Source organism: Vombatus ursinus, unplaced genomic scaffold (genome assembly GCF_900497805.2).
Source record: "Vombatus ursinus unplaced genomic scaffold, bare-nosed wombat genome assembly UNPS02014807.1, whole genome shotgun sequence".
NCBI lineage: Eukaryota > Metazoa > Chordata > Mammalia > Diprotodontia > Vombatidae > Vombatus > Vombatus ursinus.
The window spans coordinates 27,737,637-27,763,514 of NW_020954585.1; the positions used below are offsets into that span (position 1 = coordinate 27,737,637).

At 34.9% G+C, this 25,878-nt stretch overlaps 1 pseudogene; it reads right to left on the reverse strand.

Annotated features, from left to right (window-relative positions):
• Positions 1–24,289: 24,289 nt before the first annotated feature.
• LOC114051952 lies at positions 24,290–24,768 on the reverse strand (annotated as a pseudogene).
• Positions 24,769–25,878: the final 1,110 nt, after the last annotated feature.

The window sequence follows — 25,878 nt, forward strand, 5'->3', positions numbered from 1 at the left end:
ACTTTCAGTTAAGGCAAATGATTCTTAAATTATCTCTCTTTGATTCTTTTTCCAGGCTAGGTTTGTGTGTGTATTTAACAAGATGCCATACATTTTTTCTGGTTAGTGCTTTCTTTTTTTTAGTCTTTTGATTTTATTTTAATATTTCTTGTTGTCTCATGTCATGACTAATTTCTGTTTAGTCCAGTATAAACTTCAAAGAGGCTTTTATTTGAATGAGTTTTTATACCTATTATGGTCAGCTATTTATTCTCCTTCCAAATCTTTCCTCCATAGCTCTAAATTAATTTCTATTTCTTGACTTGATAGCTTTCATTTAATTTATAAAATCATTTTGCTACTTTCTCTGGGTATTTTTTAAGACTGAGTTTCCACATCTTGCTCAGGCTAGAAGTAAAGAGGTCGTTCTTGGGCCTGATTCTACTTCTAATGAGTATGGGAATTTTGACTTACTATGTTTTTGATTTGGACTTGTTCACTTCTGCCTCCTTTTTGAGATTCACCATAACAATGCTGAACTTAGTGTTGACTTCCAATTGGCAAATCACATTGCATCTCATAGCTCTTGATCTCAAGAAATCCATCAGCCTCAGACTTCCTAGTAGCAGGAGTTAGCCACATGTACCATAATACTTGGCTTTATCTAGTTATTGAGTATACTCTTCTTTATAGATTTCAAGGGTCAGGCTGAACACCTAATCCAGAATGAAGATTGGAGTTCCAATATAATGCTGTTGACTCCAGCCTTTATTAGCTAGGTGCTTCATATTGAGAGGAAAGAATTAAAAGCTCTCAAACTTGTCATTCTGATTAATTAGCTTGAGGTTTCAGGCTGCACTTAAAATTGGATCTAAGATCCTTCTTCAAGGACAGAGAACTACAGATGCTGTCTGCTTCTGTTTCTTGCTCAGAATACAGCCTGAGGCTTGCACCTGCCCCTCACTATAGTCTGACATAGTAAGACTCTTCACATAGTCTCTGTGCCAGTCCTCTTCTCAATCCACTCTTGATCTATTAGCCAGCTATGGGGTACAAGCAACAAAGCTAATAATTTGCACATATCCCTGCTAAACACCATCAGGCCCTTCCATGCTGTATCTGGGAAATTTCCTTCCTTCCCTTTGTAAGATCAGGGACTATTTTTGCCTTTGCTTGATCCAAAAAATTGATCACTATGCCAGGCACAGTTCCTGGCACATAATAAACACTTCATTATTGATTTGACTAGTTCACAATTCAGTACTTCCACTGTAATGTTCCACATAGTGTGCACCTTATTAGATCCTATCCTCAATACTCACAGAATTCTGACTTCTTACACTTATCTTGTTGGGGAAAAATGACTTCTTATGATTTTCCTTGGATTTTATCAATCATAAATCAGTCTGATGATCCTGTAGGTATTCGTGGTGTTTTGTGTGGGTGGGTGTGAGGGGGTGGAGAGAAGATGGAGCAGGGCTGTACTACTTCCTCTAATTCTACCACCTTAGATAGTCTTTTTTATATTTTACATGTGTTAAGTTCATAATAAAAAAATAAAATTCTAAGAAATAAATAAATGAATGAACTAATGAATGAGCTAATAGGGGCTGAGGCCCATAGCATTCTATTGGAGCTCCAACAATAGGCAAACCTACAGTGGTATTGCCTTGAACCAAACTTGGGTCACAAGCTCACAAAGCTCAGAGCAGGAGGGTAGTAATCAGACTTCATTCTGGATTAGGTTTTGAGCCTGACCCTTGAAATCTATAAATAAACAGCAAATCAATCAATCAATCAAAGCTGCTTGAGTTATGTAAAGGCTTTTGGGAAATTTCCTTCCAGAGTAAACATGATCCCTCATACAAAGTATGTGTTCCCTCATACAAACACTTTCCTCCTCACATCTAAAGGTTTAATGAATACCAGTTAGGACATGATCTATCAATCCCTCATCTCTTACTCTTGCTACATGATCTATCCACCCCCTTTTCTAATCACACATATCCCTGATAATGTCTTTTACACCACTTCTTATGCTCACATCATTGTTAGTAATGTGTCTACTGACACACCAAACACACATTTTTCATTGCCCCTTGGATCATCTTCAATTTTTGTACTTCTCAGAATCTCAAGTTTTGTGATTCACAGCCTTATCCTAGTGTTAAGTGATTGGTGTTTTTCACAGTGAACATCCTGGAGTCATTGAATGTCCTGCACATATACATATAAATATGTTGTTTAAATGTGGCTCACAGAAATATATCTCTGGAAACTGGCTTATCTCTCTCCTAAGGAGACTGATTCCTGCCTAGAGGGAGGAAAGAGAAGGAGCCACAAAGCTGGCCACACTGTTCTTCTCTGAAAGGTGGTGACAGACTAAAACTATAAAATTATTTCCCTTTCAAGAATTTGTTGGCCTAGGGATATTTTTTTAAGTTGCAAAAGCACCAAAGACACTAGCTTCCCAAGTTGTTTTCCCTTAATGGGGGAAGGATACTACAAGTTTAACAGAACTGACTTCTTCTAATAAGATGACACAGTGGTTAGAGCCAGTGAGTAATCCCATTTATCTAAGCAGAAAGCAAAGATAAATCAAAGAAATTCTACAAATTAAAATATACCTGAATTATACCTCAAACTTTTACTAGCAATGTTATTCCTGACATTTAAACTCTCTCAGACTCAGTAGTCTCATCCACAAAAGAAGATAATAATAATAACACTGTCTTAAAGAATTTTGTGAAGATCAAATAAGAATATGCATACATACATAAGGTGCTTTGAAAAAATTAAAGCACTATGTATATATATATATATATATTAATCATCATTATTAACATATTCAAGTTAGCTGTCTAGTTGGAAGTACATTTCTGTATTTTATTCTAAGTCAAATGCACTTTAAAACAGATATGTTTTGTTATTGCTTTTTGCCTTTATATCATAGACATTTATGGGTAATTCCTTCCTCTCTCTCCAGGATGAGTTCTGACTTGTAAAGTCCTGGAGAAGAGAGATTGTTTCATTGCTGTCAATTTTCTCCTCAGCACTAAGCACAGTTCCTGGCACAAGGTATCTACTTAATACATAGCATTGATTGATTGATTGATTGATTAGTAGAGAAAAAAGTTTGTAACTGACATATGTGGGCAGGACCAATTAAGATTTTATAGAACAAATTAAACATGTGGGAGTAAAATGAATTTTTAAAATTCAATATTGGCTGGACAATAAGTCTAAATAAGGAATCATCTCCTTTATTCTTTTCCTTATGAGTAGAAGTTATCCTTTTCTTTATGCACATTTCCTATAAACCTTGCTTCACTCCCATCCTTTAACATTTTTGATTTTATAGATTCCAAAATACTTCTCAGAAAAATGCATCTGGTTATTTTCAAATATGAAGTCATAACTTCAAGACAAATATATGAGCTACTTATCTTAAAATTGGTCCTGAAGCAGAATTTAGGTAGAGGTCACCATTAAATTGTTTTATAAGAAGTTGGCAGAATGAAGCAAGCTGAAATGTGGGTGTAGGCTTAGGTAGAGGTGAAAAGAAAACCCCTCAACTTCTGGTAATTGCCCTGGAACAAGCACTTTGTGTTTGGCATGTATATACAAACTTAATTCAGATTTAAAAAAAAAAACAGCAGAAAACTTCATCTTTAATATTAATGGAGTACCTGGAATTTGTTTGGATGAAAAGAAAGAATGATCACTTTTATCACATTTTTCTGCACTTCGGAATTTTCAGAGCAAAATCTTTGTCAGAGAATTAATCATGACCTAACTTTGCATTCTGCAGTCTCTCTTTACTTCTGTTGTTGAAACTGTTATATTGTTTATTCTAGAAAGATAGAAAGGTTTGCATCTGAGGGTCCATTTAACAAAGATTCTCAGTAGGGATTCAGTTCATTCATCTACAGTTACAGAAGGAGCTGTGGGAGAAATACACAAGCTGCTACCATCAGCTCCACTGGCTGCTACCACAGCTCACCTGGCAAATGGGAACCATAGGAAAGGTACCAGTGCCAGGCCCTAGTCCCCACTTCTGTCATTTCCCTGTGAATTGATTTATTATTTGGCACATGCCAATGCCCATTCTTTTTAATGAGGTGTGTCAATGACTTTTGGGGCAGATGGGTACCTCACACTTGGCTTACAGTCAAGTTTGGAAGGAAAGAGTCTGGAACAAAGCTAAGCTAATGGAATTCTCAGGAAACCAGTGCTAACTTAGAGGAAGGTATACTATTTCCCTGAAAGTAAGGAAAAATTGAATATTGAACATTTTACATTCCAGAAACTCCAGTATGAAGCACTTTTTTCTATTCAAAAACAATTTTATATTCATTTATTATCACTAAATTGAAGGAAATAATGTCATAAAATGTAATGAGGTTGGGAAAGGAGATTAAAAAAATTGTCTGCTTTCAAGGTAGCATTGTTTTTCCATGACTGATCTGAGTGTTTGGGAGCTACTACAGAAGAATAAATTCCTTCATTTAATATAGATTAAATGAACTGGGTCATTTGCTGAAGTTGAAAAGAGGTCACTGCTGAAAACATGGAGATAGCATAGGAGCAAAGAGGTTTGGTTTAAAAGAAAATTATCATTTCAAAATCAACCTTAAATGTCTCAGGGCAGTGTACTTGTTTGGTAAAACAATAAATTATAAGATCTGCCACTGAAAATTATTAATAATTTAGAGATAATGCCAAAAATTAAAACCAATAACTCAGCAACTTTCATTCACTCCATGCACATTGCATCCTCAGACTAGAGCTGGAAGGGACCTTATAAGCCACCTAGTCAATTTCCTTCACTTTATAGATGAACAAATCGAGGTCCACAGAGTTTAAGTGACTTGCCTAAAGTCTCATAGCTAGAAAGTGCAACAGGTGATATTTGAACCTGTGTCTTTGGACTCCGAATCCAGTGTTCTTTCCCTTGAAACCTATGGCTTCTACCAATTCTTCTTTTTTAAGATTGTAAATAGCATCATTTTTTGTAATTTTTAAAATTTTAAACAAATGCAAAATAAAATAAGAAAAAGGAAAGAAACTTAAGTACCAAAATTTAAATACAAAATAGAACAAAAAGCAAACATTGCCATGTGCACAGCAGAACATAGGGGAGCATTCAAAATATAAAGCAATAAATTTCCATTTCAAAAGGTCTGTATAATAAATACCACACAACATGTTCAGAGCTGTCCATCTTTTCTTTACTTCCTTGTACATTCTATTTTTTTCTTGCTGTGCACTTTTTACTTTATCCTTTTTCCCTCCTTCCTCTCCCCCCTAAAAAAAGCTACAATTAAGTGCAGATATTATATATATGTATATATATATATACATGCATTTATACACATACACACATACACATAGATATATATAATCATATACATATATACACTTATACATTCATATGCATCTATGTAATACTGTTTTATACTTGTTTGTGCTTTGTTTCTCTGAAGTTGGATAACATCTTCCTTCAGAAGTAGAAGCCTTTCCATATTTTTCTAAATCCACCAACTCATCATTTTCTACTAGTTCTTAGTAGGGGTATTAGATGGTGATTTGAAGTTATTTCTTTTGGTGATAGTCAATCCAGTGATGGTGAAAAAAACAACAACACTAATTCAAGAAAATGAAGATACAATCTTTCCCAGTTAACAGACATGGATGGAGTTCAGAGTCATTTAACAAACAAAGGAAACAGATATTTATTTAGCACCTTCTATTTGCCATACAGTGTGCTAAGCACATTACAAATATCAACTCATTTTATCCTCACAAAAACAGTAGGAGGTAGGTGCTGTTGTTATTTTAACTTTATAGTTGAGGAAACTGAGGCAATATAATGTAAAGATAGTTTTCAACAATCATTTTTTGTAATATTTTGAGTTCTATTTTTTTTCTCCCTCCCTTCCCACCCTCCTCCTTCCCCAAGAGAGCAAGCAATCTGATGTAGGCTATACATGTACCATTAAATTAATCATATTTCCACATTAGTCATGTTGTGAAAGAAGAATCAAAACAGAAAATAAAAACATAAGGAAGAAAAAAAAAAAGAAAATTGTATTATTCAATCTGCGTTCAGACTCCAAAGTTCTTTCTCCGCATGTGGATAGCATTTTCCATCATAAGTCTTTTGAAATTACCGTAGATCATAGTATTGCTGAAAAGAGCTAAGTCTATCAAAGTTGATCATCACCCAATAATACTGTTACTGGGACAATATTCTCCTGGTTCTCCTTACTTCACTTAGCATCAGTTAGTATAAGTCTTTCCAAGTTTGTCTGAAATCTGTCTGCTCATCATTTCTTATAAAAGAATCGTATTCCATTACATTCATATACCACAACTTGTTCAGCCATACCCCAGTTGATAGGCATCCCCTCAATTCCCAATTCTTGACCACCGCAAAAAGCTGCTTTGAAGATTTTTGTACATGTCGGTCCTTTCCCCTTTTTTATAATCTCTTTGGGAAACAGAATTAGTAGAGGTATTGCAGGATCAAGGAGTGTACACAGTTTTATAGCCCTTTGGGCATAGTTCCAAATTGCTCTCCAGAATGGTTCGATCAGTTCACAACTCCACCAACAATGCATTAGTGTTTCAATTTTCCCACATCTTCCCAAGATTTATTATTTTCCTTTTCTTTCATATTAACCAATCTGATAGGCATAAGATAGCACTTGAGAGTTTTTAAAATTTGCATTTCTATAATCAAGAGTGATTTAGAGTATTTTTATATGACTATAAATAGCTTTAATTTCTTTCTCGGAAAACTGCTGGTGAGGTTTTATCTCAGAAGCTGGATTCTTTGGGTTTATTAAAGAGTAGGTTAATATAATCATTTACTACTGTGTCTTCTGTACCTAACCAGATACTTTTGATGATTGATGCTTTATAATATAGTTTTTGATCTGGTGTAACTAGGCTACCTTCCTTTGAATTTTTTTTTCATTAATACCCTTGATATTCTTGACCTTTGGTCTTCCAGATGAATTTTGTTATTATTTTTTTTCTAGCTCTTAGAAAATAAAATTTTGGTAGTTTGATTGGTATGGCACTGAATCAGTAAATTAATCTAGGTAGAATTGCTATTGTATTTCCCCCATCCTATTTTCCCCCTGTTTATACTTTTCTTTCTCCTTTCACCCTATCCCTCCTCACCATTGTTTTGCTTCTGACCGCTGCCTCCCTCAGTCTGTCCTCCTTTTTATCAACCTCTCCTTTTCATTTCCCTATCCCCTCCTTTCTGCTCTCTTTTCTATCAGGACTCCCTTTCCCTTTTCTTTCTCCTTTCTCCTCCTACTTCCCTATAGGATAAGATAAATTTCTATACCCAACTGAAAGTGTATGTTATTCCTTCTTTGAGCCAAATTCAATGAGAGTAAGATTCTAACAATGTTCACTCCCTCCCTTCTTTCCCTCTACTGTAATAAGTCTTCCGCATTTCTTCATGTGATATAATTTACCCTATTCTGCTCCCTCCTTACCTCTTCTCCCAGTACAATCCTTTTTTTCACTACTTAATTTGATTTTTTTATATCATCATATCAATGTCAACTTATACCCATAACCTCTCTTTATGTACACTCTTTCTAACTGCCCGAATAGAGATATGGTTCTCAAGTTACCAGTATCAGTTTCCGATGTGGTGGTATAAATAGTTTAATTTTATTGAACAACATTTTTTTGCACTTCACCTTTTTATGCTGCTCTTGAGTCTTGTATTTGAAGATAGAATTTTCTGTTCAACTCTGGTCTTTTCATCAAGAAAATGTGAAAGTCCCCTATTTCATTGAATGTCCATCTTTTCCCCTGAAAGATTATGCTCACTTTTCCTAGGTAGTTGATTCTTGGCTTTATAATGCAATCTCCTTTGCCTCCCAGAATATCATATTCCAAGCCTTTTGCTCCTTTAATGTAGAAACTGCTAGGTCCTGTGTAAACCTGACTGTAGTTCCACGATGTTTGAATTGTTTCTTTCTGACTACTGGCAGTATTTTCTCCTTGACCTGATATTTCTGGAATTTGACTACAATATTCCCTGGAATTTTCATTTTGGGATCACTCTCAGGAGGTGATTGGTGGATTCTTAAAATGTGTCTTTTACCCTCTGGTTCTAGGAAATCAGTATAGTTTTTCTTGATATTTTTTTGAAAGATGCTGTACAAGCTTTTTTATTGATTATGGCCTTTACTCTAGTAATTCTTAAATGATCTCTCCTGGATTTATTTTCTAGGTCAGTTGTTTTTCCATTGAGGTATTTTACATTGTCTTCTATTTTTTCATTCTTTTGATTTTGTTTGGCTAATTCTTGATGTCTCATAGAAATCTTAACTTCCACTTCTGCAATATTAAATTTTAAGGTATTATTTTCTTCAGTTAGTTTTTGTACCTCCTTTTCTATTTGGTCAATTCTATTTTTTAAGGACTTATCTTTTAAGTCATTTTTTGTTCTTCCTTTTCCAAGCTATTGATTCTTTTTTTCATAATTCTCCTGAATAACTCTCATTTCTTTTCCCAATTTTCTTTCAACCTCTCTTGATTTTAAAAATCCTTTTTGACCTCTTTGAAGAGGACATTTTGGACCTCACATGTAGGCATGTTGACATTGTTGTCCTTTTCTGAGTTTATGTTTTGAACTTCCCTGTTTCAGTAATAGATTTCTATGGTCAGGGGTCTTTTGTGTTTCTTAATTATTTTTCAGCCTACTTTGTGACTTTTAAAGTTGAGCTCTGCTCCTGGAGCACAAGGGGCACTGTCCTAAACTTCTTATGCTGGGGGCCAGGGGCCTGGTCACTACTTTCTGTGTCAAGGCCTTAGGTTCTTGTGGCTTGCCCACTTCAGTGGGGTTGTCCTGCCTAGCACTTGTTGCACAGGGTTACCAGGGCTAGACATTTGCCTTTTGCAATATGGCTATAGGCTTCATAGCTGGCCTGCTGAGCCAAGACCAGGAGGGTCTTGGTTGCTGATCTCTGCTGTGGCTAAAAGTCTCCGGTTGGTTTGCTTGGACACTATCTGCACTGGGTTGCACTCCCCTTTTACCCAAGTGAGACAGACCTTTACTGAAGTCCTAAGTTATCTTAAGCTGAACAATTTTTTCAGTCTATCATTTTGTGTGTTCTATTGCTCTGGAATCTGTTTAGAGGATTGATTTAATGTTGTTTGTGAGGGAAACTGGTGGAAGCTCAGGCAACTTTCCTGGCTTTTCTCAGCCTTTGCTCTGCCCCAAACTAATTTTTAAAACTCTTCCTTCATTTCTTCTAGAAATTCTAGTTGACCTCATGGCCAAGCTTTTTCTTTTTCTTTCTTTCTTTTTCTTTTTTTTCTCTCTGATATATTGCTTATTTGAAGTTATTAATTTCCTCAGGTTAATGAGGAACTAATGATGGGCCCCTAAAAGGCCCCAAACTTTCCCACAAATTTTAGGAACCCACTTCCTGAACCCGGGTCCCTGGCATTCACCTGTGGCATCACCCATCCCAGTAAATAATCCTTTAACTGTTGTTTCATTGTGGGCCTCATTATCTGCCGTTGACCCACCCCAGGCTACTTGCCACTCCTTAAGCCCATCTATATCTTCCCACAATATTTTTGTATAAAAGTACCAATTTTATTTTCATCAAATGCTCAGATTCTTAAAATCTGGACTGCTTGTACTGGCATCACAAATAGTATAGACCCACTAGGAGTCTGGCCCACTTCTATCTGTGTCACAAATAAAGCTTGCTACTTGTACTGAAAGAAGGCTTGAGTGGTCATATTCTTTCAAGGCAGATCCATACCTTTTGCCCTTGCATTTCCAGGTTCCCAAGACCCTTAGATTGCAACAAGGTTTCCTTATTGGGTAACTCTGGCACCATAATAGCTATTTTAGGAGTATTTATATATTTGTTTGTTTATTCTTTATTTGCTTATTTTATTTATTCTCCCCATAATACATTCTTTCATTTTTTTTCCTGAAATGGATATTTTCATTAGGGTCAGGGAAACTTCTAGAGGAAATTTCAAGATCCTATATATTCTTGGTCTCTATTTTTTGGTCCTTCTCCTACATTCTTTATATATTGATTGTTATGTTCTTCTAAAATTATAGGAGTAGGGCAGGCCTGGGAACTATACATTTTAGGTAGGCCTTAAGCAGTGTGACTTTTTTTTTTTTATCAACGTCCTCTTCTGCTAAACTTTTCAGGTTCCAGAACCTGGTTTGTTCTTAGGCAACAAAACTAGAGATTTGCCTCTCAGTGGAGCTCTAGTGGGCAGTTTCTGGCCCTAGCCCTTGTAGGCTACCTGAAATTTCATTTAGGTTTGTAGTAGCAGAACTTTAGGATGACCCCTGTTTCCAAAGCCCCTGCCCTGGTCACCTTGCTTCCAGGTTGAATACAAAGTCAGAAAAGGAGAGCTTCTAGATCACCCCAGTCTAAGCCTTGAGATTGAATTTGAGATTACATTCTAGGTTCAGAATTACAGTGCTGTGAGCTTACCCAAGTTCCTGTCCAGATTCCTTATCTGAGGTCTTAATTCATGATCTCTATTTTATCATATATTGTAAAAATGACTTCCTGTAGTTTGTCTCCAATTTCCTCCTTACTACTCAGTATGCCAGTCTTACATCTTTACATACACACACATACACACACACACACACACACACACACACACACACACACACACACATGGAGATTTGGGCTCTGTTGTTTCCTCCTACTTCATTATCTTTGATTGTCTTATAGCAGGCTCTTAATAAATGCTTTAGAGTTGCTTGAATAGACAATTTCAAGAACCTACTATGTTCAAGGTCCTGCTCTTCTCTACAAGATGGGTATACAAAGACAATAAAGACATGTAAGGTAGATAGATTATGATATGATATAACATGACATGATATATGATAGCATGATATTGTTATATCACATATTACATTATGTCATGTTGTGTCATATCATACCACACATCATATCATATTATATCACATAATATTATATTATTATGTGAAGATCATGGGTGATATAGTATAGACAAAGAATGCAAGTGCTCAAAGAATCATCAAACAGGTAATTTATTGTTCATAGAGATGAAAACTTGTGGTTCCTTCATCCTTCAATCCAATGGGCACATAACAATGACTCAGGCATACATTGGGATATTTCCCTTAATCAAGAGTCCAGGTGTCCTGGATCTCTGCCCTTAAATCTAATCATGGTGGCTGGACAGATTCAGTGGGAATAAATGAGAGTGGGACCTTCAGGAGAGTCAATCAGTACATTGTATGAATTGTGAGCCCCATAATTGACCACAAGGGAATTATGATTAGGGAGGTTTGTTTACTTATCATGCCTGTATTACATGAAGTCTGTTAAGCTGACAGTTTTCTAACTTTGCCTCTTAACCCTAAACCCAGGTGACCAAACCAGATATTGGGAACAAAGGCACTTCCAGGTACATAGGTGGTTTAATCAGTGGTCAAACATGGAGTTATTTCTGTGAACTAGGATCTAGCAATATGAAAATCCTCATGATTCTATTATTTTGTTTTGTTATGCGGTTGTTACATTATTCTATACTATACTATATCATACCATATGATATGTGATATAGTATATCATATACTGTTAAATACTCTATATTATATCACATTGCATCATACAATATTATACCATGTCATGCCATATCATAAATAATATTATACATCATATTATGTTATATCCCAGGTTGGTAGAAATTATTCTAACATGATAAAGGAACAAGAAAGGAAGGAAGGGAAGGAAGGAAAGAAAGAAGGAAGACAGGATGTAAAAAAGAAACAAAGAAAAGAAAGAAGAAAGGATGGAAGGAAAGAAGGAAAGAAGGAAGGGAAAAAAATAAAAGTTCAGATAAGTTACTATCAAGATGTTTTCCAAGAATCTAGATGAATAAATTAAATTAAATTTGATTGTAGAATTAAAGATTATTGCATAGACCCTATACAATAATTTAGTATCTAAAAATCATTTTTCTAATTCTTAGAAGTCATTTTAATAAAAAAAATTTAATTTTCTTAAAATGTCATAATCTGGGGGCAGCTAGGTGGTGCAGTGGATAGAGCACCGGCCCTGAAGTCAGGAGGACCTGAGTTCAAATCCGACCTCAGACCAAACACTTGACACTTACTAGCTGTGTGACCCTGGGCAAGTCACTTAACCCCAATTGCCTAAAAAAAAAAGTCATAATCTGACACCTTCTTCAGTAGATGTACGGTCATTTAGAAGTATCCCCCATAATGCAGAGATTCAAAGCATAGAATTTTGTTGTTCTGGAATCTAAAATTTAGGTAATTTATACACATACACATGGTTAAATCCATATTTATTGATTTTAGCATTTCTCTTGCTGAACGTCCTGCTAATTGACCTACCTATATGAACAAATAAAAATGCTAGCCATGTTAAGGATGTGATGAATAGGAATAAATCTCTAATTGAAAAAAAGAAAGAAAGAATGGTTGATCAATAGAAAAGTATGATTCACTATTTAGCACTGTCATGGGATTCTAGATTTATGAAGTCTAATTAGAGGTTGTCTATCTATGCCCCTCCTTTTATAGATGACAAACTGAATCTCATAGAGGTTAAGTGACTTGCTGAAGGTCACACAGTCAGCAACTAGCAGAGCCAGAATTTAAACCCAGGTCCAGTACACATCCAATCTGGCACATTTTCTACTATACTGCACTCACTTTATAGCTGAACTTTCACAAATATCACACACACACACACACACACACACACACACACACACACACACAAAATCCAAGAATATAAATCAAAAATTCAGTTGACTTACTAGATGTCACTTCACAAACACTTCTTTCAGGCAAACTGGCTAATTTGCTCTTCTTCACATAAAATAGTCCATCTCCCCTCTCCCAAGGGAGATGTAACTAAAAGATATCCTCCACATATAAGTATAGTCTCCTTGAGGATGGGAGAGAAAAAAATTAATCTAACACTTCAAGTTAAATTTTATATTTTTTCCTATTAAGGCATTTTAGTTGGTGATAAATATCACAATCTGTCAAAAAACATTATTACCTATTTTGTTTTGTAAAATGGTCAATTATTCTTCTCAATCTAATGGATTTTCAATTCCAAAAGCAGTAGAGTGCTAAAATTTGACCTTATTGATCAGAGCTTGCATTAATCTTGCAAAATAAGCATTAGATCTTAGAGAACCTCATTTGAATCAAGTATAAAGAACGAGCTCGCATTCTCTGGCATTCCTGAAACAATATTTCATGCTTTCAATATGGGCACTTTAGAAAACAGCAAAGGCCAAACATTACCTCTTTGTCATTGTGATTAGATTTCTAAGTGCTGATGACAATTACCTCATAAAAATCTTTTCAGGATACAGACTTGTAAAAAGGAGGCCAAGGGCTTACACCAAGGAGAGTAGAAAATGGTGAAACTTATTAAATCTAGTGTTCTGTGTATTACTGAGAGAAAAGAAAACTGGATAAAATAATTCCCTTAACTGGCTTGGATAGAGTAGAATCCAAATACTCCTTAAAGATTTATGTGAGAAAAATAAAGAGAGGAAGTATGATACAGTGGAGAGAGAGACAGCCTCAAAGCTAGTAAGAACTGATCGTGTTCCATATCTGCAACATATTTGCAATATGACCTTGGCCAAGCCTCTTAACCACTGAGTACTCCAGACAATTCTCCAAAACTATGATGTGCTTTTGTTGAGATAGCTTCCTCACTTGGGTGTTCTCCATAGCTATGAAATTATAGATACAGTCCTCATCCTTGTAGGTCAAATATGAAACTAGCTATTATGTATCCATACATGTATACATGGGGTAACTAGGTGATGCAGTGGATAGCGTACTGGGGTTGGAGATAGAAAGATCTGAGTTCAAATCTGTCCTCAGATACTTACTAACTGTGTGATCTCGGGCAAGTCACTTAACCATGTTTGCCTCAGTTTACTTATCTATAAAATGGGCTGGAAAAGGAAGTGGTAAACTACTCCAGTGTCGTTGTCAAGAAAATCCCAAATGGAGTCATAGAGTTGGACACAACTGAAAACAACTGAACAACAAACATGTATACATATATTTTGTATTCTATAGCAATGTATTATGTATCATTAATACTAACAGAATAATTAATTAAAACATTTAGGACAAAAAGGTTATTATTGTAGTTTGATTTTATGTCATAGTTTTATTTTATACTTTATAAATTATTATATTTCATCATTGTATTTAAAATTTGTTATGTATTATATGACAAATTTATGTATTATAATATAAAGTACACATCATACTTATATATAACATTCATGTTACTTAATATTAATATTAAGTAATAATTAAATGTTTATTTCATTATTATTATTATTTGGAGGCAGCAAAGTCATGTGTTGGACAGTACATTGGACCTAAAATCAGGAAGATCTAAGTTCAAATACGGCATCAGATGTTTATTAAATGTGTGACCCTGAGCAATTCACTTACCTATTTGCCTCTGTTTCCTCATCTTAAAGTAAGGATGATAATAATAGTACCTATATCCCAGGGTTGTCATGAGGATAAAAATGAGTAGATGATGGTAAATTACTTCGCAAACCTTAAAATGCTCTGTAAATGCTAGCTAGAGGAAGCTAGGAAGCTCAGTAGATAGAACACTGGGACTGAAGTCAAGAAGAACTGAATTCAAATGCACTATCAGACACTTAACTAGTTGTGTAGAAGTAAGCAAATCATTTAACCTTGGCCTGCTTAGTTTCCTCCACTGTAAAATGGAAACAATAATAGCACTCTCTTCCTAGGGTTATTTGTGAGGGTCAAATGTAATATTATTTGTAAAGCACTTAGCATAGTACCTAGCATATTGTAGGAATTATACACATGATGATGATGATGATGATGATGATAATGATGATGATGATGATGATGATGAAGAAGAATTTATAAGTGTGTTCTAAGGTCACATATGTGACATCCACATGGGATTCAATCCTACATATCCCCCATAAAATGAGATGTTTTTATTTGATGTTAATGATTGTGAAGTGGTTTGTCAATTCCTTCTCCAGCTCGTTTTTACAGATGAGGAAACTGAGGCAAACAAGGTTAAGTAACTTGCCTGAGGTCACACAGCTAGTAAACATCTGAAGCTGTATTTGAACTCAGGTCTTTCTGACTCCAGGCCCAGCACTCTGTCCATTGTGGAAGCTAGCAGCTTTGTGAAGTGCTTAGCACATTGACTAGCCCATAGTAGGTGCTTAATAAATTCTTGTTTCTGACTTTCCTTTTTTCAGTATGGATAATATCTCCATGCATACAGATCTTAGCCATTCAACTTTTCCTCAACTTTTGGGGCTTTTATTACTTTGTCTTCTTAAGTCCTCCTTGGCATTCAATTCCCAATTGTCCTTCCATTGCAAAAATATCAGTGTAGTACTGGGAATATCCATCTGTTGTCACTAATTCTCTTTGTGGCCAACCCAACCTCCTTTTCTGCTTATCCATGTCTTTTATACCATGTTCTGTTGGCAGTCATTTATAACATGCTGTACCCCATAAGGCATCTTCATACTATCCTTTGGGTAGCTTTTAAATTTTAACCTCCAAAAACAGATTGAGAACAAAAAGAGAGGATGGTAAAGGAAGGAAATTTTGTTTTGGAATCATATGAAATTTTGATTCAGTGACATGACAACACAATCCCTTCTGCACATTGCTCAAATAGTTTTAGCTATATCTCCTAGAAGGAGCTTAGTATAAAAGAAATGATTTTGGTTGTGTTTTTATATTTAATCTCTATTTTAAAAATAAAATTTCAATATCTTTCATTTCCTTCAAGCATACAGAGACACAATTAATGTAATACTTCGTTGTTTCATTGCACTACTATAAATTGTAACTAAGAATGGTTCAAGAAAGGGAGAAATGTAGCCTCCTTATATTAGTTGTGACATTCCAATGAGGTTATCATTAATGACTTTCATTAATTTCATCAAGGCAATGGATGTTAATGTAACAGCTACCTCCTCCCCCATCTCACCTTCCAACAGTCATGGGTAGTAAGAGTCATTCTTACTTTATTTTTCTCTAAGAACACATAACCCAAAATTATTTTATCTTTAATATTTTCATGATTACATTTATCATCATCCAGATTTTATTGTAAAGATTCTCTCTCTCTCTCTCTCTCTCTCTCTCTCTCTCTCTCTCTCTCTCTCTCTCTCTCTCCCATTTCATTGTTAGATAAAGTGGCCTTGTGTTTGGGAACAGGATCAGACTTGACCTCCTACCAAATAGCAAAAAGGAAATGTTTATCATTTATGCCCCCCCAACATAATCAACTGACTCCTGTGTCCTCTGTCTATGTAGAGTCCTTCTAACTTTCATAATAATGATAAAGTTCTTAGGAGTTACATGCCTCATCTTCACATATAGGATCTTTCCCCAGTTCATGCCACTTTAGATGCTCCAATGAATGACAGACCCCCATTTAGCTGTGAAGGCAGCAGAACAATATAAAACAAGGAAGATTATGCCAGATATTCCCTTCTGCCCCTGCTTCTAGAGGGTAACAGAGTTCACTTCTAATACAAACTCCAAAGACAAGAGATATACTGGCAAAATGAGCAAAGAACGAAAAATGAAGTGGGTGGTGAATATAAAAATCTAGTATGGTGATAGGGAAGCTGAAGACACAAACTTAAAAAGACAATGATTTGAAAACATCTACAAGCAAAGCCTCAAAGAATAATTCAGAGAAAAAAAAAGAATTCCCTGAAGTTGTGAAGAAAAAAGATAAAAATGAGTAAAATATGTTTTAGAAATCGAGTAAGAGTGGTGGAGGAAAAATTGGGGGAAATGAGAGCTTTAATGAAAATGATAAAAATATAATTCATAGTTTGTCAAAAGAGGTACAAAATATTGAAGAAAATAAAACCTTATAAAACAGAATTTACCAAATGGAAAAAAGAAATACAAAACCTCACTGAAGAAAATAGCTCCTTAAAAAATAAAATTAGTTAAGTAGAAATTAGTGATTACATAGGACATCAAGAAACAATAAAACAAAGTCAAAAGACTGAAAAAGAAATAGGAAAAAATATGAAATATTTCAGGAAAAACAACTGACCTGAAAAATAGAATGAGGAGAGGTAATTTAAGAATCACTGGACTACCTGAAAGCCATGATCCAAAAATAAATAAATAAATGAATAAATAGATAAATAAATAAATGAATAAATAAATGAAGAGCTTACACAACATATTTCAGGAAATTATAGTGGAAAATTGCCCGGATATCTTAAAACCAGTGGACAAAGTAGAAATTAAAGGGATCCACTGGTCACCTTTTGAAAAAAATACCAAAATGAAAACAACAATATCACAAAATTCAAAGTTCCCAGGTCAAGGAGAAAATGCTAAAATCATCCAGAAAGAAACAATTCAAATACCACCGAGCAGCATTCAAGATCACACAAGATTTGTCAAGCTACCATCATAAGGGAGCAGTGGGCTTACAATATGATATTCTGGAAGGCAAAAGAACCAGGATTACAACCAACAATAATCTACCCAGCAAATCCTACAGCAGAAAAAAAAAAATGGACACAATGAAATAGAGAACTTCCAGGCATTCCTGATGAAAAGATCATACTTGAATAAAAAATTGGCATTCAAACACAAACCTCAAGAGAATTATAAAAAGGTAAACATGAATGAGAAATCATAAGGGATTTAAGGAGGTTAAATATTTTACATTCCTATTTGGGAATAAGATACAACCTCTAAGAACATTATTATTATCATTAAGGAAGTTAGAAATAGTCTACTTAAAGGTCATGGATGTAAGTCTATTATTATGTTGAGATAATCTCCAAAGAAAGAGGGAATTGTGAAAAAGAAGAATGCACTGGGAGAAGGAGGAAGTGAGAGGAAGAATAGTGAAAATTATCTCACATAAAAGAGGCACATGAAAAGGTTTTTACAAGGGAGAGGAAAATGGGAGGGTGGAGCAGGCAACATTAAAATGTCACTCTCATGTAAACTTGTTCAAAAAAGAAAATGCATCCATAAATACATTTATATATGCACACATATGTTCATATATACACACATGTATGTATGTGTGTATACATATACATATACACAGAATTGAGCATAAAAATTCACATTAAGCAACAGAGAAGTAGGAGAGGAAGGGCTAAGCAAAATAAGAAAGTGGTAAGAGAGTGTGTGGATTAAGAGAGGCAATGATTAAAAGGATGGGAGGCAAATGCACAGTTAGCAATAATAACCATGAATGTGAATGGAATAAACTCACCCACAAATCAGATAAACATAACATAATGGATTAGAAACTAGAATCCAACAATATATTTTTACAAGGGACAAGCAGAATTAATCATGAGCTTAGACAAAGTAAAAGCAAAAATAGACCCAATTAAAAGATAATCAAGGAAACCACATTTTACTAAAAGATACCATAGACAACAAATAAATATCAATATGAAATATATATGTACCAAATGACATGGCAACCAAATTCCTGTGGGGGGATCTCAATTTACCCCTCAGAACTAGTTAAATCTAACCATAAAATAAACAAGAAAAAAACTTAAGGAAATGAATATTTTAGAAAAGTTAGATATGATAGATCACTGGAGAATATTGAAAGAGAATAGAAAGGAGTATGGTATTTCTCAGTTGTACATGGCACCTCCATAAAAACTGACCATGAATTAGGACATAAAAAATTCACAAGCAAATGCAGAAAAGTAGAACTACTAAATGTACTTTTTTTTGGATCAAAATGCAGTAAAAATTGTATTTAATAAGGTGAGAAAAAGATAGTATTCCCAATTGAACAGCAGAGAGAGAGAGAGAGAGAGAGAGAGAGAGAGAGAGAGAGAGAGATTAATAAAATTAAAATAAATATAACATTTAACAAACAAATAAAACTGGGAACTGGTTTTGTGGGAGAGAAGCAGTAAAAGTGGCTAATTTCACTTCAAAAAAACAGAAAAATAAACTACGAGCATCAAAAAGGAAAATAATTCATACCACACCAATGAAGATGAAATTAAAGCTATTTATTTATTATTAGCTATTTTTCTCAACAATAATGCCAATAAAATTGACAATCTAAATGAAATGGATGAATATTGACAAAAGTAATCCAGATTAATTAAAGAGGAAATAGAGCACTTAAATAACCTTATCTTGAAAAAGAAAATAAATTGAGTAAGCAATAAATGAGCTCCTGGGGGCAGGTGGAGAGGGGAAGACCAGAAGGATTTAATGGAAAATTTTATTAAATATTTAATTAATATTTCATTCCAATACTGAAAAAAAAAACTGTTTGGAAAAAAATGGGTAAAGAATCCTACAAAATTCCTTCTATGACCCATGTAAAAATTTAATACCTAAGTCAGTGAGAGCAAAAACAGATAAAGAAACGTTAGACCAATTTCCCTAATGGTGATGTGAAAATTTAAATAAAATACTACAAACAGATTACAGCAATATATCACAAAGTTTATATACTATGCCTAGGTGAGATTTATACTAGGAATGGAGGACTTGTTCAAAGTTAGGAGAAATATAAGCATACTTGATTATATCAGTAACAAAAGTAATAAAAATCATGTGGTTCTATTAATAAATGAAGAAAAATTTTATGATAAAATGCAACTCCAATTCCTATTAAAAACAGTACAAAAGTCAGGGATAATTTTTTTCTTAATATGATAAGAGATATCTACCTAAAACTATGAGCAAATATTATCTATAATGGGAATAAGCTAGAAGCATTTCTAATAAGACCAAGGTAAAGCAAGGATGTCCAATATCACCATTATTATTCAATATTGTACTAGAAATGCTATAGCAATGAGACAAGAAAATATTGAAGGAATAAGCATAGGAAACAAGGAAACATAACTATCACTTTTTGTACATGATATGATGGTATATTAGAGAACCAGGAGAGTCAACTAAGTAAAAACTAATTAAAACTATTAACAACTTTAGTACAGTTTCAGTATATAAAATAAATCCACACAAATTATCCACATTTCTTTATATTACTAACAAAACTTAGTTGAAAGATATAGAGAAATTTCATTTAAAATAATTACAGACAATATGAAATACTTGGTAGTGTACCTGCCAAGACACACACAGGAATCATATTAATACAATTAGAACTCATATTCTACACAAATAAAAGCAAATCCTTCACATAAATACAAATAAATAGAAATAATTGGAGAAATATTAATTACTTATGAGTAGGCTGAGCTAATTTAATAAAAAGGACAATGCATACTAATTTATTTATTCAGGCTATATAAAAAAACTATCAATCAGTTGCTTTATAGAACTAAAAAAAATTCATCTGGCAGAATAAAAGATCAAGAATATCATTGGAATCAATTTTTAAAATGTGAAGGAAAAAGGCCTAGAGGTACCATATCTCAAACTAAACTACAAAGTTGTAATCATCAAAATAATTTGATACTGGGTAAGAAATAGAGTAGTGGAACAAGTCCATAAGATACAAAAGCAAATGAATACAATAACCTACTATTTGATAAACCCAGAGATCCCAATTATTGGGGCAAGAACATACTATTTCACAAAAACATCTGGGAAAACTGAAAGTAGTCTGGCAGAGAGTAGGCATAGACCAACATCTCACACAATGTAATGTGACAAGGTCAAAATGAGTGCATGATTTATACTTAAAAGGTGATACAAGAAAAATAGAGGAGCATGAAAAAAATTACCTGTCAGATCTATGAAGAGGGGAACAGTTATCACCAAATAAGAGAACAAGAGGTTTACAGGAAATAAGGTAGATAAATTGAGTACATGAAAATAAAAGTTGCCTCCCCCCCAAAAAAATACAATGCAATCAAAATTAGAAGACAAGCAGAAAACTGGGATGGGGTGGGGTGGGGAGGAATCCAATAAGTTTCTCTGACAAAGGACTCATTTTACAATTATATAGGGAACTGAATGAAATTTATAAAAAGAAAAGAAATTACCCAATTGAGGAATGGTCAAAGGACATGAACAAGCAGTTTTCAGAGGAAGAAATCAAAGCTATCAATAATCCTACCAAAAAAAAGTTGTAAATTACTAATGATTAGAGAAATGCAATTAAAAACTACTCTGAGGTACCATCTTACACCCATCAGATTGTTTAAGATGACAGGAAAAAAATGGCAAATGTTGAAGGGGATGTGGGACAATAGGGACATTAATGCACTGCTGGTGGAACTCTGAAGAAGCCTGATCATTTTGTAGAATAATTTGGAGCTATGCACAAAGGCAATACTGAGACTAGGTCTGTACTCCAAAAAGATCAAAAGAAAATGAAAAGATACCACATGTATATTTATAGCAACTCTTTGGAAACTGAAAGGATGCCCATCAATTAGGGAATATCTGAATAAGTTACAGTATGTAAATATGATGGAATGCTATTTTGTTGCAAGAAATAATGAAGGGAGTGGTTTTAGAAAAATCTGGGAAGACTTATATGAACTGATATAAAATGAAGGGAGAAGAAAGAGAGAAACAATGTACACAGAAATAGCAATATTGTGAAGTTAATCAATTGTGACGGACTTAATGACTCTAATCAATACAATGATCTACCACATCTCCAAATCCCTCATGATGAAAAATACCATCCACCTCCAGATAGAGCACCAGTGGATTCAGAATGCAGATTGAAGTTTATATTATTCTTGGTTTGTTTGTTTTTTTTTTTGCCCCAGAACATGGCTAATGCAGAAATCTTTTGCATGATTTAATATGTATAATAGGTGTCACACTTCTTGTCTTCTCAATGGGTAGGAAGGGAGGTGAAGGAAGGAAATAATTTGGAACTGAAAATAAAAATAAAATTAAGAAGAAAATAATGGAAGGAATAGACTTTAGAGATTATATAAAGCAGAGGTGTAAAACACAAGCCCATTGGGTCATGGTGAATGTTAACAGTCCCCACCTGGGCCTGAACGAGATTTAAATATAATTGTGCAATGTTTACCAAAATGAATAAAAATACAATAAAATAAAACATAAATAATATTAACTTGTGGTTTTCTAAATCAATATATTATGTAGGGATCTATTTCTTTTTGAGTTTGACACCAGGGATATAAACAACCACCTCATTTTTCATATTAAGCAAAGTTCAAATGGTTTAAAAAACTTTAAGGTAGTGTATTTGTAGCAGAGCTCATATTTAAAGAGCTCTTATTCTAAATCCATATCCATCTAGAAATTAGACCACTCTGCCAAGGCTAGGATCATAGCTCTAGAACTAGAAGGCACCTTCAGGGTAACCCCCTAATCTTATGCATGAGGTACCAAATTAAGGTAAATAAAGTGCATGGTACCTTTAAAGATATTAGTCAAAAGTAAGCTGGAAAAGAATGAGCTCCCAGTTTTAGCAATTTCAATTTTATCTATTTATCATACTAAGGGTGTCTAGTTGTTTCTGTCATAGTGCCTCAATCCCTAATATGGAAAGTGCGCAAGTCTGACCAGACTGCCTCAGAGATATATTTGCATTTAATAAGAACCTACTAAAAGATAAAATTTTAATTTCAATTAATGACTATAAAGGTGGCAATTTTAAATACTATAACAGATAAACAGAAGAATTAAATATGTTCTTTTTTTTTTAAGGAAAGAGGGAGGTGCTTTTGCTACTTGTTTTCTTTGCCTAGGAAGGGACTGATTCTATGGTGGTAACGTAAAAGTGCCCTAGCTTTGAAGTCAGAAGAGCTGAATTCAAATCCTACCCATGATTCTTACTACTTTTGTAACCTTAAGCAAATCATCTCACCTTTAGGGACCTCAGTTTCCAAATCTGCAAAAATAAGGTGTTTGAATGTCCTTTCTAATCTCTAAAGTCTGTTTCTATGGCCACAAAAAGAGACCCCTGTGCCTAGAAGGTTATAAATACTTATGCAAAACTTTGCTTTGAAAAAGTATAAGGGGGCAGCTACGTGGTACAGTGGATAAAGCACCAACCCTGGAATCAGGAGGAATTGAGTTTAAATCCAGCCTTAGACACCTAATAGCTGTGTGACCCCAGGCAAGTTACTTAACCCCAATTGTCTTGCACAAAAAAAAGAAAAAGAAAAATTATGAGACATACTACCAGCCTGTTAGAGTAGCCTCCCTTCCTACTTCCTTAAGTTTTCTCTGTTAAGATTCTTTGGAATAGATGACAAAATTATGGGTATTGTTTTAAGAATACTCAGTGGTGTAGTGTTGAATTTTTTATTTATTATAGTTTCTTATAAGACTGCATATTGGTAGATTTTTTTTCCCTATTCACTGAAATCCTAATGGTACTTATGAATCCCATCCCAAATAGCCCTTTTAAAAACTATGGCAGAGAAACGACTTTAAAATGAACATATGTTACCTAGGAGGAAAGGAAGGCCCCTCTTGCCTTCTGTTGAAACCTTCTGGGCAGGTTTCTCTGAAAAACTGAGTGGGCCCTGGGGGGACAAACAAAGGACACATGGCCTCCATTTGCTGAGGAGTTTATTGTCCTGCATTAATCCTCCCTGATGCAGACTTTGTGTCCTCTGCAGATGCTTTGCAATAAACAAGATATCCTTCGACTATTAGACTGTGCTCGTAATTAATATACCGCAATGCCTCATTGATGAAAAATGGTATTATAGAAGAACAAGGGGTTCCACATAAGTGAATTTTTCAGGTAAATTATAACTCAATCATTTAAGTAGACACAATCATGTTGTAGAAAGAACACCAGATACTTGGATGGATTTTAATTTTTGCTCCAATACTCGTTGTCATTGTCATCATCATTATCATCATCATCATCATTATCATCATTGTCGTTGTCCTCAATTTAGAGCTAGAAAGGATCGGAAAAGTCATCCAGTCTAACCTCAATTTAAAGATGAGGAAAACAGGAATAGAGAGATTAAGCAATTTGCCCAAGGTAACCCCAAGGAATTAAAGCTTACTATCTAGGGCAGAGCTTCCCAAATGTATTTGGCCTACTACCCCCTTTTCTTTCTTTCTTTCTTTTTAACAGCTTATTAATACAGTATTTATTTGTCTTCCCTCTCTCAAACCCTGAGCCCATGGCTTTCCCCAGACCTGTCTGGCAAGATGGAGGGGGAGGTATACACAGACTGGAAGAGACATGGAAGGACCAAGACAATGAGGAGGAATGTTCAGAAACATTGGGGGATAGAAATGGCTCTATCACATGTCAAAGAGGATGAGGAGGGCCACCATCAGGCAAAAGAGCACCATGGCCTCTGATAGGGCAAAGCCCAGGATTGCATAGGAAAAGAGCTGCTGCTTCAGGATGGGGTTCCTGTCATAATCAATGATGAAATTTCCAAACACAGTCCCAATCTCAGCTCAAGAGCCGCCACCCCCACAGTGGCAGCTCCAGCTCCCATGAACTTGACTGTTGTGTCAATGTGCCTTGAGATGGTGCTAGTTTGGAATCCACATCTGAGGTCAAGTGAGGTCAAGGGACCTGATGTTGCCAACATGCTGAGGTTCTCATCTGTCCGAACCTTTGGCCGTTTTAGCACCGCTGCAGATAACACAGTCTACCCAGCTGCTGAGAGCTGCTCCTCACAAGGACAGGGGTAGAGATGAACTTGGCGCAGGTGTCCATTCTCAGGGGGTGAGGGGAAAACTGAAGAACTTCCAACAGAGCAGAGAAGACAGAGAGGGGGAGGGGTATCACCCTCTTTAAAAAAATTACTCAGCACCCCCCCAAGGAAATCTACTTTCCTTAACCCTTTAATTTTTTTTTAAATTTGTGTCATTTTAAAAAATATAAAATATTTTTAAATGATGCACCTTAGATTTAATTATTGTAAATTTGTGGGGTTTTTCCTCCTGCATTGAAATTTTGATGACACAATATTGTGTCATGTAACTGTATAGTATTGTATTCTAAACAAGTCATTACACCCACATATTCCTGCTGATGCATGCTGGACAGACTTGACCACTGACTGGTTATAATTAGCATTTTGTGTGTTTATTTGGAAAATAATGTAATCACTACAACTTTAACTCAGTTACTCAACAGATGAAACATGTACAGCTTTTCAAAATTCTTTCCTCTTCTCTTCTTTCCTTATGCTTCCACAGCCCCCTTATTTTTATTCAACGCCCCCCAATTGCACCTATTATCACTATTGCCTCCCTGGATCATCACACCCCCTGGAGGCAGTATTGCCCACTTGGGGAACCTTTGATGTGTGTCCCTGGGCTTGTACATCAATTCAACTCTCTAAGCCTCAACTTCCTTGACTATAACAGAGAAATAATACTTGCACTACCAACTTTACAAGATCGTCATGAGGAAATTTTGCTGTAAGTGTGGACTGTTGCTTTTATTCCTTGACTTTACAAAAGCCAAAGATGGAGCATAGTAGTTAATGTTCTTGTTGAGTCAAGGTTCTCATCCTTATTGTGGATTGTTGTGCATTGCTGGGGTCTCATGATGACCTTGGGCCTATTTCTGCACTCAAAAATGGCTCCAGATCATTCAGCTTTTTTAGTTCATGAGTCCAATTTTTGGACTCATTCAACCCCCTCTCACACCTTCCATCTTTATTATCAGGCTGTCAGCTTTCATTCCTCACTTTGTTTCAATTTAACTGCTTCTGGCATTCCTATTTTGTGATAAGTACCAGGGTTCAAATCCTGGTTCTGCAACTTTCTAGTCATGTCACTCACCTTGGTCAGGTTGCTTAACTTCTTTGGGCTTCTGTTTCTTCAACTGTTAAATGAAGAGGTCAAACTAAATGTCTTCTAAGATAGCT